Genomic DNA, 17,336 nt, shown 5'->3' on the forward strand with positions numbered 1-17,336 from the left:
TGTAACAGTCACCTAATCCTAGCCCGTGCCATTTGTACATGGGGAAAAAGCAGCCCTGTGTCAGAGCCTAATAGGCCCAGTTTCATAAGCTATAGTGAAACAGAGACAAGGCTTTCCCACTTTGAGAAACTACGCCAGAGCTTGCTGGCAGCTGCCTGCTCTGGCAAGTGATCATAGTAGTGAGCCCTGCCACAGATTTGTACCTGATCCTACACCAGCTCCTACTCCTCAAGGCAGTCCAGCTGCCACTTTAAAAATGACTCTACTTTAGAAACCTCACCTGTTCAGCTGGCACCACACCAAAGGGAAAAAGAATGTTGTCAGGCTTCTTATGGTTTGAGGCAGCCACACTTTGGCCACAAACAGGGTAGCAGGAGATGGAGGGGTCTGACTTTGTGCCAGCTACCTGGTGAACCCCTTTAAGTCCCACTGGAGCCAGTTGACAATGTAGACTTCACAAACTGGCAATGGCAGTAGATGTGTTGCAGCTGGTGTCCCACACAGTAACTGGAGAAGTATAATGAACTCAGAACAGGAGACTTCAAAAAACTTTCCCTAGATCCACACATAATGACAATCAACACAAGAACACCAAGAAAAAAAAGACTGCAGACATCATCACATTGCAAGAATTTACAGTTATTAGTATGGCCAAAAAAAATACAGTAGTAACTAGCTGAGACAAACTCTGTTACAGCAGAAGGTGGGGTACATCTAATGATAAATACATAATAAATATATAAAAAATAAATGCAGGTACATCTGTTCATATTTAAAGTTGGACACTGGTGTATAAGGTGAAATATTTCTAGACTAATATAATTATAGTATTAATTCTAATAAAAGAAATGCTGACTGTTGAAGAATAATGAGTAAAACTCAAGATTTTTTTTATATTGGGCTTACTAATGAAAGAAAACACAAGAACAATAAAATTGGTCCTCCCTTGATTTTGTCACGTAAGTGTCCAAGGCCACCATATGTAGTACTAGCAGTCACCTTATAGTATACAAAGCAGATGATTTCCCTTATTCATTCAGAACTGGGAGTTGTTGCTCATGAAAGGATCTCTGACAGCTGCAGCAAAGCTTTCACTTCACTTCCCCTGCAAACTCAGTGCAATGCTTCACAGCCAACTGGGGAAGCAGTGAAACTAATGGAGCCTCATTTCCCCTGCCTAACAAGGACTGAAGCCTGAGTGAAGTTACTTTGCTCATTATGCCTCCACTCATCTGGATTCTCTGATATCTGATAAGATTGGATCGTGTGCCACAGCATTACCTTCCAGGAGATGTCTTTTCAGAAGAGCACCTTTTCCTGACCATCTGTAATTTTGCAGGTTATAAGAGATGCAAAATACTTCTTGTAGAAACATTCTACTTGAATCAAAACATGGAATTGTAACGTGTCTTTTTTTTCCCTGCAAAAACTACTACATACGGAAAATTTTCACGAGGCCACTAAAAACTAAAGCTACTCTTTTCAACACAGTCTGCAGTTACTCTGTGACACAACACAATGAGTCATGTGCCCATCATAGATACCATTAACAGTTGAAATACCAGCTCACTTTTGTCTGTCATCTTCATTCTTGTGGGTAAAATAAGTTGCTGCCTATTACATGGGGAAGGATCTGATCTTCAGTTGTTAAAATCAAAGTTTTATTTTTAAAAATCACAGTTAAGCAAATTTTATTAAGCCTACTCAATGGAATTCTTGTGGGATCCTCTTACACATCTCTGCTTATTTAATTTTAATCTTTTTTTTTATATACAAAGAAGAGAGTTTCCCCAGTAATACAATCTTCATAATTTTCATTTTTGAAGTGCATATCCAGTTTGTCCTCATAACTGAAACTTGTCTCTAGGTTAATCCCATCTCCATCAGAATACAAGGATGTCTTTATTCTTAGCATTAGAGTGTTCAGCTGGGCATGGCTAGTAGAAGAACGTGTTCCTGTTTACAGGGAGAGTAAGAGAAAACTGGACTTCTTTTTGTCTAAAAAACCTTTTTTTTTTCCTATCACTGTGCAGTTTGTGTGTATTGAAGTTGTTTGAGCTCTTGTTCAGTTAGGGATTGTATGCTATGTGTATACAGCAAACTCATCTTTCTTTTGCTCTTGTAATAAGGTTTATCTACTGGGTTTGGGACAGTTTACAATCCTACAAAAGAGTCAGTTTTATTACTCCAGCAACCTCAGGAACTAGAGCATTATAGGAAATATGTGACTTCTATTTCATTATTTAGAATGTTTTGTTTAAATATATGTATCTAATGTACAGAAGAGTGCAATTAGAATTTTTATAAACAATTAACATTCAGTGCTTGGCTGCTAATGCTCCAACATCTTCTGGAAGGCTGCAAAACATCAAAAACAAAAGCATATGAAACAATATTAATTATAATTGTTAACAATTACTGCCAATATGACATGCATAAACCTAGACCATCTTCCTCCACACTTTCTATAATCAGGGCTGTGTTATATAATATCAGCTTAACAGCTTCTTAGTTGACTTCCTGATGTAAAGATAAACATCATTATATAACCTGCCTATTTTAACTTTCCCAGTCAAATTAAGCAGAGAGGTTGGTGTGTTGTATGAAGTGACTTTGTCTGTGTGAAAACCTGATGCAAGAAATAAACCTTCAAAGAGCACGTTAGAGCCTCTTGAGCAGTGTTTTCCTGGGAGGAAGGCAGCAGTTGCTTTGGGGTGTGCCTGCCCAAATGCTAACGGGAGTGTTTAGAAAGTAAATTCATGGATTTTTGTATGATCACGTTACCCAGTTAAAACAACATCTATTAAAAATAAATTAAACTCTTCACATCCTATGAAAATGTAACAAATGCCCCCAAAATAGCAAGGTACTCTAGTTCAGACAAAGCACAAGTAAAGGCTGTTAAACCTCACAGTGGGATTCAGACACAGGCTATGCAAAGTAGCACCTTCTCCTAGAAAGGACAGAAGTCACCCTTACTCGATGGAAATAAAGTAAATAACATGGAAGTGCTTTTTCTTTGTTTCTGTGGCACAGTTCACAGCATGCCTTGAAACAGAGCTGCTATCCATTGCTCAGTTTACTCTGTGCTGATTTTCACGACCCCTGGAGTACAGAAAATGCTGTGCCTGAGCCACACGATCCAGCAGCACACAGCAAAATGACATCACAGCATATCGCATCAAGACACCTTTGTTTTCCCAACCCAAACAATGTAGTATTTGTAGTAGAAAGCATGGGATTGTGCCCAGCCTTGTGCCTCTTGCACAAGGGTGAGAGATACATACTCTGCTACCACCACACTGTCCATCATGTGCATCTGAAAAGACAAAAAGTCTTTGTATTTTGGGATTAGAGACGTGTACCTAGATTAGGTGAGTGGGAAAATAAAGGGAGTTTGGCAGTGATCTTTTTAGGAATCAAAATCACACTTTTCAGAAAGTACCTTGTTTCAAAATTAAGAGTTACTCTCCAAATAAACTGTTTTGTTGCAACGTATTAAGATGTTCTACTTCACACCAAACACTGAGCATTTCTAAACATTGCAGGAACACACTGAGCATGTGGAGCTCTTATAGTAACCCCTCTCTCTCCTGGAATGACAGGCAGCTAAACTTGTTTAAAATTCCTTCCTCCTGTGCTAACACCTACCTTTTGAGTTCACCCAATAACTATAGAAATACATATCTGAGGACAATTAGCAGGAGCACCATCAGCACACTGCTGGATTGCCCTTCACAAATCGCGGCTCCATCTGTACCATTGTGCCTGTTACTGGCTACAGGCTGGGCTATGGGTACACAGGGCCCAAGCTTCCCATCTCCTGCCCCACCACACTCCCTGCTCCTTGAGATTGTAGAAGTTTTCTGCAGAGATCACCTGAGAGGATGAGTTGCTGGAGCCAGCATGATAAATTGGCCCCGGTGGCTCACTGGTGGTGAGCAGGTAATTGAATTATCAGGCACACCTTCCCTTTAATGGGTTTTCCTCCTCCTTGTTTGTGTAGAAGCTTTGGGAGGATAAAAGCAAGTATGTACCACAGATATGTGAAGGAAAAGAGCAGTGTTAAAATGGAATGCAGCTGGAGAGTACAAGAAAAGATTTAGTCTCATTTGGAATTTTATGCATAATTAAAGGGAGAGGCTGCCAGTGACTGATGCTGAGGGGTGAGTCCTCCAGTGTCCCACTGAACAACTACAGAGCTGGAACAATGAAGAAACTTGGGACACTGTCCAGCTTGCAGGGATCTACTGATAAAGATGACCTAGGGCCTGCAGGAATTGCCCACAGTTAATGCATCCCACCCTTCACTCCAGGAGCAAGCACTCAGTGGTGCTGAGATCCTCCAGGGTCCACACAGCTTTTCTGTTATATTTTGATATGTGTTTAGGTGCAGAAAATCCTTGCAAACCTGCCCATTTTTCACAAAAGTCCTCTGCAGAGAGCCTTCGTGTGGGTTTTGTAAAAACCACTCTTTAAATCCTAGTGGTATTGTGCCTACTCTTACTGACTATAAAAGGCGTGATCAGAGTCCAAAGTCCTGTCACTGACTCAAATGCAGATTCTTGTTTGTCCTTTCAGTAAATCCTCTGCTATAGATAACTCATTTAAGCGTTGTTACTTCTATATTACTTTTCTTGCCCTGATTGCTTCATCAAATACTGTTGCATGTTTAGGTCAACAAAAATTTTAACATCTTCTGGCTGTAAGTTCCCAAAGAGCTCACACCAGGCTTCCAGAATCAGAATTACTTCTGAATACACTGACCTAAGCATTCTGCTGCTGTTGGCAAAGTTGCACAGACAGCTACCTTCTCCAGATGGGTTCAAGAGTCCAGCTAGATGTTCCAGAAATGTACAGGGAAGCTGGCTGCAATAATCAAACATGCACACTCAAAGACAACATGTACTGTAAGGCTATTTACTATTGATATTCTAGTGCTTCTATTCGTTCTATTTGCTTTTTGTCCTCAAAATACAGCATTTCTGGAAGTAATCTATCAACCTTCCTTTTTTTTTCAGATTTTCATTACTGGGGGAAAAAAATCTTCCGCTAACAACAGCTGTGTTTTTTGCAAGGTAAAAAGTGGTATCACCAGAGGCTGTACCACATTCCTTCTCAGAACTGCACTACTGCAACAGCAGAGAACGTTGAGTAACAAGTTTGTCTGATACCAGGACTGACTCATAAAGACAAGAAATGTTGGAAGACAGGTGTATGCTTGCAATTCTTGTCCCATTTTCCTGATAATTTGGAAATGTGGCCAAATAAAACATTAACTTGGTGGTGTGCAGGCCTCTCTCCTGGAATGGTTTGCACTTATGTATTTGCTAAATGCTGAAATCAGCAAAGTTTCTTTAAATGGATGCAGAGACTACATGGACTAAGAGGTAAAATATTTTTCTTTCATCAGTAAATATTTTATACTTCACAGAGACAAGCTTATAGAAGAGGCATGGGGTGATGTGTAAAGATACAGCAAAAGGAAATGCTGTGAAGTTGGAATAGTGTAGAGATCAAAGTCATACCAGGCTAGAAACAGAAACAGTCAACAAAGGATGACTGTGAGCCCTTACTAAGGCCATGAAAGGGGAAGATAATTGACAGAGGCCTCAGGAGTGAGATTTACAGATAGGGCTATACTAACGGTCCTGCACAAAACACTTGTGAGACCTCACCTAGAGTTATACATAACCATGGCCATCTGTGTTCAACTAAGCTGAATTTGCACTAGAAGGTGGCAGAGCAGGAAGTCTGGGATGGTGACCAGAGCAGAGGACCTCACAGGGTACCTTCAGATCAGCAAGGCTATTGGGCAAAAAAGAACAAGGGTCCCACAGAAAGCTTCCTGGGACACGAGCAGTGAGGTTTTGAGCTGCTTCCAAACTAGAAGAGTGGAGACAAGTCTCTCAGCTGGTTTCAAGGTGCAACTTGATGCAGTCACACATCACTATAGACTGAACACAGAAAAATGTTCCTCTCAAAGCATGTAGTGTCCTTTTCCATCTCCTGGAGGCTTGGTGCCTTTCACCTCAAGTACTCACTGACTAGACTATTTTTTTAAATAGAAAAGTAATTTTCTCAGCCAGATTTGGGCTGCATCTACACTGAAATTGATCTATACTGAGGAGAAACAGTTTACAAAGACTTAGATTTTGGGTTTGCTTCATTCCAGCAAAATGTTTTTCATATAGAGTTCATCTTGTGCCTTCACTCTTGACGTTTCTGGGGTCCTCTGGTAGGTGGTTTGGACAGTGTTGTAGTGTACAGCAGCTTCAAGATAACTTGTTCAAAGTCAGGGATCCCAAGGATTATTCTGATAGCTGAGGACATCTCTAGCATAGTAAAACACTAGGTAAGCTCTCTAAGTTCAGTGGGAGGGGACAGGATAAAGCTGTGATAGCTTTGGGTTTGGTTTTTTACTGCTTTGTGTTTAATCTTTTCAAGAATGGAACAGAAATCAGCTAATGAGAAAGAATAATATTCTGCTCACCGAAGCTGCACTGAATTTACATTTCTGCCTTAGGATAGCTGAGAAATTCCAGGCCTGAGCACTAAGGGTGGGCTTAAGAGAAGAGCTCAGTCCACCATCACTGGTCTGGATTCAAGGATGACTTCTCAGCTTCCTAATCAGAAACAGCTCAGTGTTCTCACAGATCTCCTGACACCACGCAGATATAGAGCATGCCTCCTATTTCAGAAACTCACTAAGGATTTATTCAATTATTAATTAAAACCTATTTGGTTATGATTATTACATGCTGGAGGAAGCATCCAGTTTCATTGCAAACACTTCATTTAGACCCTCTGAAGACATTCCATCATGGAAAACAAAACTAGCAGTCCAAAGAAAGAAAACCATATCATTATGTATGGCATTACATTACAATTCAGAAGGGATTATCTCTGTTTCTATTCTCTTTAACAATACGATGAGGCATGCTGGCTGTGTTAATTATTGTTTGCTAAGGCTATTTGTGCAGGGTACAACTTCAGTGTAGTTCCAGTGAATTTCTGATGCATCTTTGCCTCTGCAGATTTTATTTTTGTCTGCTTTGGCTTAATGTAACTAAAAATGAAAATTTTGTGGCAAGTCTCTGCACAGCAAGCCACATGCTCATATTTACATCAGAAGCAGCTCATACCTTCAAGGAATTAGCAACTGAGCTGTGCTAGTTTTTACATCTGTGGCTAGAATTAGCTGCTAGATACCCATTGTGTTTGTTTTATATATAGGCCCACAGAACTGAAAGCATCAAAGTAATCTTGTATGAGTATAAAGCAACCTCAGCTCTTGCTTAATTCCTCATGTGAACTTCTTGGAGCTTCTGCAATTAGTCAGGAAGAGTTCCCTGCTGCTCCGCTGCTTCTCACTGCCCAGATTTCGTAGCACTGTGCTATCCATGCTGGGCCACAGCACCCTGCTGGCTGCAGCCACACCAGTGAGGGGACCGAAGGAGATTCAGCCCTCAGCCCTTGTTTCAGAAATTTCCTTACCCATGCAGTATAATAAGAAAACTATGTGGTCTAGCCCCCAGTAAGTTTAACTTTTCTACACAATACAAACACTTGCTGCTTTTTTAAATTTTGCAGTAGGTTATTTCTGTAAACTCTTTGGATGGGTGAAAAGTACTTTTGAAAATGTGGAAAACATAACACTCCCCTGCAGATTTTACCATCCCACACATGGACCAACTCCATTTCATTGCTGGTGGCTGCAGGGGAAAACAGACTTTAAGCCCAGGCAGTGAGAGTCCAATCCTCACAAAAGCATCTCTGCTAAAGCCAGGGAGATCACTCCACAATCACCACAGTCAGAGTGAAACCATCAGCCTTGTTCCATGACAGTTTCAGCAGTGATAGATATTGAAAGCAGGACACTGGTTTTCATTCTACAGACCCCTAAAATCTTTTCAATATCTGTGCAGACCTGGGGAGTCATCTCTAGGCTCATTAAACAATATGTTTGATATCTCAGTGCACTTTTACAATGTAAACAATTTACAAAAACAGCCCATCCTACAGAGATCCATAGTCCATTTGAGGAAAAGCACTCAGCTAGAAGGAAAGATGAGGTGGCATATGGGAAGTGCAAAATGAGCCCCTGCTAGTCCGTTGATGGAGTAGCACAAGCCAGCAGGGGTCCAGGGTGCCCAGCCTTATTATTTCTATCTAAAACTCACTGCTCCTGGTGGCCTCTTCATCCTGGAAAACTGTAAGGAGACACCACCATTCCCTAGGAGTTACTGAGAGGCTCAGCTGGAGACCAAGCTCCCCTCAAGAGCCAAGATCTGTTAAGCTCTCTGAGGCTGAACAAGACACAGCTTCAGAAGTGCCCCTCAGGAATGGGAACAGCTGGGACAGGGCTGCAGGTAGTGTGACAGTGCTGTCCTACAGAGAGCTGCCCCCGGGGCTGACAGGGCAACAAGGGCCCTTGGGAACTGCCAGAGGCTTCCTGAAGCACAGGCATCCACCAGAGCATTCCTTTTGCTGTGAGCAAAAACAGACTCTGCCAGAAGCAACCTCTCAACTTTCTCCTTCTCACTAAAGAGTGCATTACGTGGGCTCGGATCTCTTGTACTGATCCCTCCAGCAGCACTTGCGGAACAAACCTTCCTAAAAACAGCCACTCAGCTCCTTTCTGTCACTTGTGCAAAAGCATACATTCAGACAGGATATTTTATCTCTACTTATTCAACCTCTTATTCCTCTTCTTATTAGCAAGCACATTGCTGCCAGTATTCAAGCAGCTGCCTATTCAGTGGTGAGGTACCATCTGCAGGCAGAACAGCTCCCCAGCAGAGCTGTGTCAGGGGTTCACCACTCCAGACCCCTCTGCACTGAAGTAGCTTTGAGTGAAGCCTTCTGTTAAAGCTCTCCTGTCCTCTCATGCACCCACATTCCTTTAGCTCTGCTCTTCATTGCTGATCTATTTATATGGAACATACCTCATACATTTTGCATACATACTCATGTGCATACGTATACATGCTGCATGCAGTATACACCAGTATATATACCTTGTAGCCCACTGAAACAAGATTAAAACTCATATTTTACCAATATTGTTTGACTAAATATTATACAGCAAGTTATCCAGGTTTGCTATCACATTCTGAAAATATCATGGGTTTGTTGGTTGAGGTTCTTTGTTATTCTGCAGAGCGAATTTTTTGAAACAGTACCAGTCAGAATGAAGGGTGGGAGGGGTCTAAATTAGCAATGCTTTTGTGTGCCCATTTGCAGCTTTCCAGGTCACACACATGCTTCACAATCTGTACAGTATCAGTAAAAAATCTGTGCCTGTACTGAGCAGCATTCTGGAGCAGGTGAATAAAGCAGCACACTCTCTCACAGAGGGGAAAGTGACCTGATTGTTTTCCCTAACGAACATTATTGGCAATTTTACTAAGCTGAGTTACAACAAGAAGCTCTCTACAAACTCACTGCTGCTTCCAGGTGTACAAAACACTCATCTGTACCTCTGACAATTTTTCTGGCTCTATAAGGCCACAGAATCACCATTTGGCTGCAGAATGCTTATGAGGAGACATTGATGTTTTTAATGCAGTCACCTCACACACTCCACAGCAGAACAGTCTATCTACACATTCCTTCTCCCTCAACTGCTTGTGAGATTATTCTGCTGAACACCCAACACTGCCTGCATTAGGGGTACAGCTGCAAAAGTAGCTGTTTCTGGCAGGCTGGTTACATCACTCCATGCTGCTGCAGCAAACCTTGGGGCTGCTGTTTTTAATTCGGGCTCTAATGCATCTTCAGTGCTGGCCTATCATAGAGGAAGGAGAAAGACTGTCTTTTCTCATCTTTCATCAGCAAAAGCAACAGGCAAAGCTTACACATCACCTGTGCTGTCCTGAGGCAGCAAAATTATCTTGTCAAGACAGTGATAAAGGGCAAATAGACTTGTCTGAGGCTGGAGTCCCTGCAGCTGAGGAGCTGACAGCATGAAGACAGACATCTGCCCCAAGCCCTGCTGTCCTGGATCAGTCCCCAGAATGCCCTGAGTGACCCAAGTGTGATCCCTCTGTGCCATTCTTTAGTACAGCAAAGTTTCATCAAGGACTCCCAAAATACTCACATCCCACTGAAGGCAGCACTGCAGCTGCCTTTGGGCACAGAAACACACCAAGGGTCAGGAGTGATCAGGTATGGCCCTGTCAGAGCAGATAGAAAGGCTGAAAGCCCAAGTGTGTTGTTCTTCTTGCTCCTTCTTTCAAAAGGGTCTCACCTTTTCAATTGAATATCATCCTCAGACAGCTGCAGCCAATGCTCTGCTCTCATCAAGATTCAACTTCCTTAAAAATAAGAAGTGCCAGCGTATTACCACCCATGAAACTTAGAATAGAAAAAAAGGATACATATGTAAGTGCTTATACATAACTGTCTAAAGTTCTTAAGAGATTGCATGGAAAAGAGACATGGAAATTTCACAGATTTTCAGATGACTCAGGGGGCATCCAAACAGTAAATGTGACTCATGGACTGTGTAGGCATGTACAGGTATGTGGGTAGGCTTCTGGAAGCCATATGGTTTCCTGCAGGAGCTGAATATCAGCACAAGCAGCACTGGGGAGAAGAAATGTGATGTTTTATCACATAACAAGCTACTTAGGCACTGTCTGTCCAAGAATTGCTAGTGCAGGGGAGCCTGGTGAGGGCTGGCTCCCACCAGCACTGCAGAATAGCATGGTTCCCCTAAAGAGTGGGATCTATTTACAGGAAACCCTTTGGAACACAATGAAATTTAGTGGGGTGAGAGGTAATTACATTCAAAAATAATTTGATTTTGTTGAGACTGGTCTTTGAAGACCTCTCTATAGGAGGCCACAGTCTGGCAGAAAAGGAACATTATTGGGACCCTGGAAATATACAGGCTTTGTGAAAGCAGCTGGAAGCAATTTCATCTGAACTCTAATAATGTTTAAAAATACACAGCCAAGCTTGGAACCAGAGCAAGAGACCTGCCCCACAGAGCCAAAGGAGCTGTACCTGCTTAGCTGTGAAATACTATAATGAACTATTCAGGTGAACTCCTCCAGTCCAAGAAGTGACATGCTGCAGTTGTCACTTCCTGGCACTAGACAGTGCAGACCCACTGTCTGCTGGGGATGAGGCAAGTATGAAAAGCAGCTACACCACCAGGGAAGTCAACAGCCACCTCCCACCTCTCCCAAGAGCCACAAGAAATTACAAGGTTGTTTTCCTTCAGGGGAAAGGAACAAGGAGGTAAAAGAGAGACTTTGCGGATTTTGTGACTTTACACAAGTAGTATGAGCCTGGGCAGACCCTTGTCAACCAAAGGTGTGAGTGTGAGTAAGAGTGCAAGTGAGTGTGTCTGAGTGTGTGGGAGTGTGTAAGAGTGTGACTAAGAGTGTGACTAAGAGTGTGTGTGGTTGTGTAAAAGTGTGTAAGAGTGTGTGTGAGTGTCATATTGACAGCTCCAGCAAGGCAAAAGAAAATTGAAGGAAGAGTGGATATTTTCCCCAATATTCCTCCTACAGCAAATTCTTCCCCCCTCTCTGGAGCCCAAAAAGAAACCAAAAAGGAGAGGTTAAATAGCAGCTACAGTTCTGACACTCCAAAGGAGATTATTTTTAGTTAAAAGTCAGTATCAGTGCAACATAGAATCTGGTGGACATGGTGCATTTTGGTCATACAGCTTCAGACTCAATTCTGACACGAGCAGGAGAGAGGTGAGAAAACCAGAATGAATTCATGTTTATTTTGTCAGCCAAAGGTACCTAGGGACAGGAGGCTTGCATCCTGCTTTGGATCTAATAATATTGAGTGCCAGGAGATGGGACATACTTACTTATGCTCACAACAAACCTGATCTGCTGCAGAGCTGGGGTCACACCTTCTCTGCACAGCACAGGTCCTTGGACTCCCTCTCCAAAGAAAACTCCCACAAAAAATGGGCCCTGTTCTGCCTGAAAGTATGAAAAGCCTAGAGAAAGCCTGTGTAGTGGGATGCAAATCTCCTTTTGAGATCTGTGCTTAAAGAGATAATCACTCTGTGGCATTTGACCCAGGGCCAAATCACTGTGGCTTTCAAAGTGATGGAAAACCCCTTCTCACCAAAGCAGAGAAAACACAGATAGCATAAAATTATACTCTGTTTTGGGGGAGAGAATTTTGCTGATAAACACTTGTAGATGAGGTAAGTGCTGCTTTTACATTATAGCAGATTCAGTGAAGTAGAAGAGACAGAGACAACCATCTTGACCTAATAATACACGAGAAAAACTGGAATGACAGAAATAAAACACTAGTCTCTAGGTTGTCAGAGTGTCTGTGCTGATATGGGAAGAGGCAGGAAGACAGCAGAGAGAGAACAGGCTACAAAAACTGTGATCAACATGAAAATTTACTTCCAAAAGCTATTTGAAAAGTATGGACACTGAATAGGGAGCCCCACGTTCAGAAGCTCATTAGGATGCCTATCCACTATGTCCTGTTGGCTTCTGAAGGAGCAGCCTTAACTGCTTTGAAATCTATTGCTGATACTAAGTTAGCAGGAGTCTTTCAGAATATTGCTGCTCCATCTTTTAATTAGTGGATATAGAGAATATGGATTAGAGGGTGTCTCTTCCAGCTACCTGGAAAACTATGACACCTTAAGACCTTAAAATTTCAAGACAATTAAGGTAAAAATGGAGATATTTTCTCGCCTTCAAGAAATCTGCCAGATCTGCTTGGACATGACCTGTCTCCCAGCAGTGGGCAGGGAGGCGTGAGGGAAGTACTCAGTGGCAGAAGTACTTCTGCTGTGGGAAAGAGATGCTGGAACTGCCCCTGTGCCATGTATTACCCCTTGCCATGTCCCAAAAGGAACTGCCTCCTGGCTGCCCTTCTCAGGCACATCACAGATGTCCTTGTCATCGGCCATCTGAGCCAGTTTATATCTAGGACACTTCAGACACACCAGCAAAAACAAAGCAGGCAATTACTAGCAATGTGTGAAGTGAGTACAAACTCAGGTGCTACGCCTAGTTCACTTGTAATTAATGCACTTCATGTTTCATTCTTGACTTGGCAAGATCAAGCCTTGTAGAAGCAAGTCAAGCACTACTAAATAGACAAGTTCTGAAAGTCTTATGTAGCTTTTAGATGTTAATCTTTTCCCAGAATAAGCAATTAATTAATTTTAATTTAACATAGTAAAAATGTCTCTGTAAGGCTTGAACAAAACTGATCATGAAATAAACATAATCTAATTCTATCTCACTGATAGTGCAATTATCTGCACAAGCAGCTGGCTAGTCAGCTGGATCCCTGCCTCCACTGGAAGGGCAGAGCACTGAGCTCTGCTCCAGGGATGGCACATTCCCTAAGCAACAACCTGGCATGCCATGTCATCCCTGGAGCCAGAGACCTCCTCAGTCCAACGTGGATCTACTGGAAGGGTTTCGCTACAGCAGCACAGCTCAGGAAGGGCAGGTGGCGGGTCAGAAGGGATGTCAGGCCTTTTTAAAAGAAAATTCCACTGAAGTTTAGTAGGTCCCTGGATGGAGGCTCAGGTCCAGGTCATACTTCTAGGTGCCCCTTCCATCATGAGGAAAAGTGAGAGAAATGCCAAGCTGAGGTATAAAGGCAGTGAGCATGCTGTGATCCTCCCTGTGGGATCTGTGGGGACTTCAGGCTGCACCTCACTGCTACTGGGAGCAGTCCAGTGGGCACTTATCTACCAGCTGGTCAGGCTGGAATGGGCACCATGCATGCACGGATGGCAGGGCATGGAACAGGTTTCTGTGGGACACCAGTAACTCTGGGCTGCTCCCGCCTGCACTCCCCAGTGGTGACTCTGGCTTGGGGGACAGAGCCCTGCAGACTCCCCAAGCCCTGCTGCTGTACAGAAAGAGCTGTGTGTACCTGTGCAAGACATTGGTACTCTGACTTTGGGTGCTGTGAAAGAGATCAGAGGAGCCTGTGATGTGGGGAAAAGATTTCTCTTGCAACCTCTGTGGTGAGTTAATTGCTGTTGATTACAAACCTAGTGCAATCTTGTTAATTTGCAACACAGGACAACAGCCATTTAAGAGCAGTGCTGCATCCAGCTCCTCAAGCACAAAATTCTCACGTTATTGAACAGCATGGGGCTGTTTAGGAAACAAATAGTATGCACTCCTGGTAAGGGTCAGGAGGATCTGAGAGACAGATAACAGCTACTTGATTAGTAACGTGACCTTGCCACTCAGGTCACCTCTTTCCTGCTCCGTGCTCTCACAAAGGCCAGGTCCCTGCTGCTCTGGGCAGTGCAGGCAGAAGAGCTGCTGTACAGTGCCCTGCTCCTGGCTAAGGAGCCCATGGTGCAGCTGAACCTCTGGATTCTCTCTCATCCATACTGCAGGAGCAGTCCTGTCCCTGTACATTGGCAGGGCGAGGAGCAGGAAAGAGGTGACCTGAGTGGCAAGGTCACTTGAGCAAGGCCACCCAGCAGGCCAGCAGCACAGCCACGTGCAAGGCTCCGTTGAATGCGTGACCAAGATCTGGACACAGTGCCCCAAGTTTTCTCCAGGGCAGGGAGAAAATGAACTGATTTGCAGCTGGACACAAGTTTCCAGCCTTTCTGCTAAACAGCCCTTCAGGTGACACCCTCCGATATTCTGGCAGAGAAAGAGAAAGAACTGCTACTCCTCACTTAGAGACTTCAGTTGCCCTGCCAGAAGAACAAAAAGGGGGAATGGGATAAGGCCAGGCTGCACCAAAGCAGGGCAGGAGATATTCACTGTCTGTGGATGTGCGCTCCGGCAAGATTGACAATGTTCTCTTTCACCTCATCCTGTGAACAAAGACATTTCCTACTGCTGAGAGAAAAACCATCACATCTGTACATGATGCTTGACAACTTTTTATTCTAACACCACAGTAAGTGATTGCTTTATATAACACATACTGAAAGGTGGGGTTTGTAGCAAATTAGTTTTACCTTATTTTCTTTCATTCAAATGTCATAATGTCACAGATGCAGCTCTGCAGCATGCCTGCCTTCTCCCTAAGCTTACATTGTCCCTTCCCAGAGGAATGGGAGCAAGAGCAGCTCTACTGAGCTGCAGATTTCTTTGTGTCTGTCCCTGATGGATGATGGTGACATAAGCTGGCTGTCTTGGGGATTTCACATAAGCTGAAGCTTGGAAGGCTGAGCTACAGGAGAAGCGTCAAAGCACTCAGAAGCCCAAAATAGGAAGGAGAAGGAGGCGTGTGGACTGAAGTGGCTCAAAAGGACTAGATCTGGACAGCAGATTAAATATAAATTGCCGTGAATGTAGGGTGGGTCTAAACCATCTCCAGCAAGACAGGAATGAGGTATCCTGCAGGCACAGAGAGTAGAGTGCTCATAAATAAAAATACCTCCCCTCTTTTCCCTGCAACCAAAGCAAGAAATCCCAAATCAAAGTCTTGTTCAGTTAAAAGCTATTAGTACTGAAAATATTTTGGATCAATTGGAAAAGATAAGTTTTGAAGCAGTAAAATACAGGTAACAGTGACCAGAAAGGAAAGAAGCCAAGTGAGTATGGAGGCTCCTGATGTAGTCTGAAAGCACTGGTTGCTACCTTCTACACCATCAGAGGCATCTGGAGTGACACCCAGATACAAACAAGGCTTTCACAGCTCATGTGGGAATTAAAGTACGGTTTCAGCCTCAGTTGTTGCTAACATTACTGCAGCTGGGAGTGAAGGTGTGCAGCTGCAGAACCTCTTTAGGGATGGATCATCAACCTGTGCAGGCTGACACTCAGAAAAAAACAGAAATATAAAAATACCCCAGAACACCGAGATATGAAACTTCAAGCTTTGACTTGCTAATATATTCTCACAGAGTGTGAAGTTGGGGCAATAGCACGCAGCTGTGTTTTATGGATGTGTGTGAAAAGGGCAGGGATGAAATCACTGAACTGCTGTTGTCACGTTCAGGGATGACTGGTAGAGTTCAGGAAGGGGAAGTGTTCATCATCCCTGACGAGCTGTATGTGAACAGCGATGAGAAATGCTGTCATTCCAATGCTAAATCCAAATCAACACATTCACCTTTAATCTAGTGCATTTTAAAAAGCATTAGTCAGATTGGCACATGACGCTGGTTACCCCAGAAGGAATAGTAAGTAAAGCTTAGAGGCTTCTAAGCAGTTTATAGGCTGTACATTATGCTTGAGTGCCTCCTCTAAGTAAAAACCCACAAAATCCTTCATCTCCAACACCTTCAGGAGCAGCAGAACTGACAAGAAGCCACGTAAGGAGCTGACACAAGTCACAGGGTCAGCCCCCAACACAGAGGTACTGCCTCGCAGCAGAGCAGATGTCCCTGCAGGGCTGTCCCACCACCACCACAGGCACCGAGGCACTTCAACATCTTGCTTGCTGACTCTGCATCAGCATGTGACACCTCCCAGACCTCCAGGATTATACATCTATCCCTGTTCTACGTACCACAGTCACTCTGGACTCTGTGGTTCACTGCCCCCAAGATCAAGGGAGTTCATATCTGTGTGGGATCCTATGTGAGTAAGTAGAAGTACACAGTCATGAAAGCATGGTGGAGAAAATAATCCTAATAGGAACTGGGGGAGAACTCCCAGCAAGGAACCAGATCCTGCCTGGCGCCTCTGTAGGGGATGACTGGACACAATTCCCTTTGCAGGTCAACGTTATTCATATGTAAATCAAAAGCTGGTTCAAAGGGTTCTGTTGAATTCTTGATTCCCCCTGACTCCGGCTTTCACTTTTTCCTCTCTATGCCAAGAGCTTAGTCAGAAGTCTTTTAATCACTGGAAACATCTCAATTATATTATTGACCAGAATGCGAGTATCTGCAAACTGCAACAGGGGAAAGCTTTGGCTGTCCAAGTTTGAGGGTATGGAGGAAGCTTGTGTGCTATTAATTTTTAGCTAAAGCTGACAGAGAGGAGGCTAAAACCAGCTGTGATCTTCTCTGCCAGTTCCTTCAAGGGCACAGCAGCCACGAAGGTTGCATTGTGCCCACATAATCACAGGCACCTCATGGCTGTGTGTGAAGTTTTGAATTCCCTCTGTTAAGGGAAGGAATTGCACAGGAGGTGGTTTTTGCATCCTTAGAGGCAACTTGGCAAGCCCCAAAAATGCTTTGTTCCAAAGGCGAGGCTTTGTAGGAGTGCCCCATCACCTGATCCGCATGAATAAGCCTTTTCCTATTTAAGCTTCACTCCCAGCTGGTGGACCATGAACTGCTGAGCCCGGACTGAAAGGCAGGGCTGATGGAGGCAAGAGAGCCAAGGAGTTAAGCAGTCACCAGCCAGTGAACAGGAGAGCAGAGATTTAGCTGTGTGTGGAGCAGA

This window comes from Coloeus monedula, assembly GCF_965178545.1.
Source record: "Coloeus monedula genome assembly, chromosome: 10".
NCBI classification, from domain to species: Eukaryota; Metazoa; Chordata; class Aves; order Passeriformes; family Corvidae; genus Coloeus; species Coloeus monedula.